The sequence below is a fragment of the Gossypium raimondii genome, chromosome 6, assembly GCF_025698545.1.
Source record: "Gossypium raimondii isolate GPD5lz chromosome 6, ASM2569854v1, whole genome shotgun sequence".
Lineage (NCBI taxonomy): Eukaryota > Viridiplantae > Streptophyta > Magnoliopsida > Malvales > Malvaceae > Gossypium > Gossypium raimondii.
This window is the reverse complement of record NC_068570.1, coordinates 44,519,786-44,524,299: the sequence shown is the minus strand read 5'-3', so window position 1 is coordinate 44,524,299 and position 4,514 is coordinate 44,519,786. Positions and strand designations below refer to the sequence as shown.

The 4,514-nt window shown below is 35.8% G+C and overlaps 1 non-coding gene across 1 annotated transcript; it reads right to left on the bottom strand.

Annotated features, from left to right (window-relative positions):
* Positions 1 to 2,620: 2,620 nt before the first annotated feature.
* Positions 2,621 to 2,726, bottom strand: LOC128042182 (small nucleolar RNA R71). Its single transcript, XR_008197388.1, has one exon. It is a non-coding gene; the product is annotated as a small nucleolar RNA R71 (small nucleolar RNA).
* Positions 2,727 to 4,514: the final 1,788 nt, after the last annotated feature.

The window sequence follows — 4,514 nt, the reverse complement described above, 5'->3', positions numbered from 1 at the left end:
GCTCATGGGTTGGAAATTAAGATCCAAAATAAATGTATCATTCAACATCACTTAACAGTTAAAAATTCACATAAATTTATTGAGATAATGAAGGAAGAACTTTAGAAAGCTTTCGCCAAATCAGCTCCCAACTCTAGTGCTGTGACATTGTGCAAGACCTAGGGTTGAACGCTTCATCCGCTTCATTACGTCTCTACTCTGTACTATAGCTGCTACCCTCTCTTCTTTTCTCCAAAATTTTCACGAAAGTTTCTTGAAGAAGAATAACTGCTTCTCAATTCTCATTTAAAATCCTCTCTTTTGAATTCACCTCTCTTTCCCTTTTATAGGGTAGGTCCCCTCTCTCAACACACACCTTTTTACCCTCTTTTTTAGGTGGATTTATCTGGTACACATCCAACTGGCTGAGAGTGACGAGGACTAAGTGTTGCGTCAGCATGTTCTTGGAATTGCCATGGCATTTATGCTGGCAGTTTTCCAAACCTTTTACCATGACAATACTTCACTTCTTCATTTCACTTCTTCCTTTCTACACTTGCTACAGACATAAACAATTCCTTTCCTTCCACCAACAAAAGTAAGATATAGTAACATTGAAAGCACAAAGTAACATATAGTAACATTGAAAGCACATCATGATACAATGTTAAAAGAATATCCTAAAAATGATAATATATCCACTTAAGTATAGGCAATTAATCAAGTTTAGAGGCCTACAATATAACTCTTTTCAAGAGTTATCAAGAATGTTGTGACACACCCCTTAAGATAACCTGAAGATGAGCATACTACCTTTGACGTCGCGACATAGGACCTAATGTGTCGCGACATCACCTTTGTACGGGAAATAATTATGAGCCAAGGACGTTTTGGTCCATGCAATCAAATGTTAAGCACGAGGACGACAACTGACCTAGGGTTAAGGATGAAAGCCACGCTAAAATCTATAAATAGGCTCATTTAGCACATGTTAGGGACAACTTTCATATTGTATAATTTTTCTCTTAGATTTAGTATTTAGTTTTTCCTTTTTCTTAGGCTTTAGGTTTATTTTAGTTCTTGTTATTTACTTTTGTGGGGAGAAATCATATTTGTAAAATACAATCAAACTTTATAAGAATTTTGCGCTCAATTCTAAAACAAATCAGGCTTCTTCTCAACTTTATACTCTTGAATTATTGTTCATGATTACTCTTTCAATCAAGTTTATATTGTTTATTAGATCCATGTAGAACTAATCCTCCTGTATGGGAATTAGCGAGTAGAGATACGATTAATTAACTATTTTGTAGGGTTCTCTTAACAGATCAGCTGTTCAGGAAAGGAAGATCCTAAAACCCTAGGTTTGGCAACCTTAGGAAGTCATTAAGTTGAGAATTAACCCAAATTTGGTATGGCCTATCCGTAAACACCTTAACCTTGAACCGATATGGAGTATGAGGTTGAGAGATAAGTTATTGCTAACTCATTATTCTAGTAGAAGATCGAAAGATCCTATTGGGGTATGGGCTAGTTGATTGAAAAGGAAAACCCGAAACAACATTTGGTTATGATTATTAAAGTGAGCTAATCACTCATATTCAAATTTGATATATTTTATTATTTGATTTCTCGTGATTTACTTATTTCTTTTCGTTCTTTTATTATTATTGTTAGTATAGATCACCAAAACCTTTTTCTTTTATTCATCCTAATATGATTCAGTTAAACTACTAATTAGATCTATTTATGCTTAGGTTAGAATTAATTTAGTGCTTACCTCCCTTGGGTATGATCCTCGGAGTACTCATCTACTCCGTTGTAACTAGATTACAATCTGACCAAAATACTTGCGGATACTGCCTTTTATATATTTTGTGCAAAATTTCTACTCTGGACATTGTTACGCCCGAAGGCAGGGAGGCAACATCACTATATTAATTTTAATTTTTACATATTAGTAGGATAATTAGTAAATTTTTAGATTATAATTACGATTTTATTTTTCTTATTCTTACTAATCTTTTTTCTTTGGGTTTAGTTGATGACTTGTAGTAGGGGAATGCCTATAGAGCAAGTAACAGATCCAAAACGAATAATACGCAGAAATCGTCAACAACAACAACAATAGCAATAACAGATGCAGAATCCACCATCTACTGTAGGCAACATACCTCGCGAAATCCACTATTCAACGAAGCTAACAATAACAACTTAGAAGACCCACCACCACCACCATAATTACCCGTAAACAATCTCATGGCATGTAACGAAAGAACCCTGAGGGAATATGCACTACCGAATCTGGATATGGTTCAAGGGAGTATAATTAGGCCAATCATCATGGCCAATAACTTTGAGATCAAGCCAGCTGTGACCTAGATGATCCAAAATAATTTGTTGTTTTGAGGAACGGTGATAGAAGATTTGAGTCAACATTTGAAACGGTTCTTCCAGCTTTGTGATGCCTTGAAATACAACGGGGTCACTGATGACCCTATTCATATTCGGTTGTTCCCCTTCTCATTAATTGATAAAGCCTTTTCTTGGCTAGACTCGCAGGCACCATGATCGATCACGACATGAGATGAACTCACAGGGAAACTCCTACAAAAGTTCTTCCCCATTAGCAAGAAGGTCCAACTAAGAAGGAAAGTTTCTATGTTCAAACAACTAGAGGGGAAAAGTTTTCATGAAGCATGTGAGCATTTTAAGACAGTGATTCAAAAATACCCACACCAAGAATTACTTGAGTGGTTACAACTGCAACTCTTTTACAATAGGTTGGATGTGTATTCAAGGTCAGGATTAGATGGAGCAACAAGAGGTGCCTTACTAAAAAAAATGTACGAGGAAGCGTACGAATTAATATAAAATATAATGATGAACTCCTACCAGTGGCCAACGAACGACACACATATGGCTAAAGACCATAAACGATGAAGGTTGTCCTGAAGGATGACGGATATCAACAGTTAGTGAATAGAATAACCCAATAGAGTCGAGAAGAATGCACCATCTATATATGTAGGAAACAAACTGCTCTTCCACTATAGTAACAATCCCACCAAAGATGTTAATTACGTAGTGAATAGGGGTGGAAACCCTTATTCAAATTCTTGTAATCCTAGATAGAGAGATCATTCGAATATGATATTAGGGGAAACCAATGAGGAAGTAATACTTCTAATCAGGTTAAAAATACTAACTATCAACCACATTATTTAAAAAAATCTCAGGAAAGGGCCAACCTAAATGACCACACTATATATGATCAACATTTGGATCGAATCGAAGGGGAAATGCAATCAATAAGAACTGATATGAAGCAAGTGTAGTCTGAGTGCAGTAACTCTACAAAGATATTGATTAAACTAGAAGATCAGATGAGCCAATTGATGAGTATGATGGGAGATATTAAAATGCAAATTGGCACTGGCATTCCAAGTAAGGAAGGAAGGAAATGAGCATGTGAAAGCTATCGAGCTCCGCTTGGGAAAATCTTGAGTAGCCTAGAAACTCTGACACAAGAGTAACCAAGAGAGAATGCAAACGATCTTCAAGAAGACTTCCGAGAAGCTGACGAAAAATCAAGACTAGAGGAGGTAACTACGTCTGCAACTGAGTCGGAGAAAGAGGTGGCTAAAGAACCTGCTACAACATCGGTACCATGCCCTTCAAGGTTGGAAGAAAGATATAAACAAGATGAAGACGAGTTTGTAAGCTTTCTAAACTTGTTCAAAACATGTCAACTTTCCCTTAATTAAGCTAAATGAAAAAGTCCCTAAATATGCCAACTTTTTATAAAAAATTATGTCTAGGCATAGGAAAATTAAGGTAGGTTAACAAGTTAATATAAATATTTCCTATAGTGCTATTATTTCTAAACATGTTCCGCAAAAGCTGAAAGACTCGAAAATTTTTACAATTCCTATAGAGATAGGGATCATTCACTTTAATATAGCTCTATGTGACCTAAGAGCTAACATTAATTTAATTCTTTTATCTATTTATGAAAAACTCAGGTTAGGGGACCTAAAAAACACCCAGATAACACTATAGTTGGCTCATAGATCTGCAGTGCATCTGAAAAGAGTATTGGAAGATGTGTTAGTCAAAGTGTGCAACTTTATCATCTCGGTAGGCTTCGTTGTTTTGGACTTTGAAGAAGATCGAGAGATACCAATTTCATTGGGAAGATCTTTTCTAGCTACCTCAAGGTCCACCATTGATCTGGAAAAAATGAACTAACAATAAATATCAATTGTGAAATAGAAATTTTTAAATGTGGTCACCAATAGAGTGGGGAAAACAAAAAGACTTAAGGGAACATTGTAATGAATTATCTCTCTTTAACCCTAATAATCTCGAATCAAGGGACATACTTCTTATAGTCAATGTAGGTAAAAAGAACAGGTTCAAAGAAAGAGATAAATGGAAGAAGGTGGAGTAGCATGACGGGCGATGGACTAATACTGAAAGAACTAGACAATCGTCTTTATATTAATTAATGGTGCTCTCGGATGAATCCGACA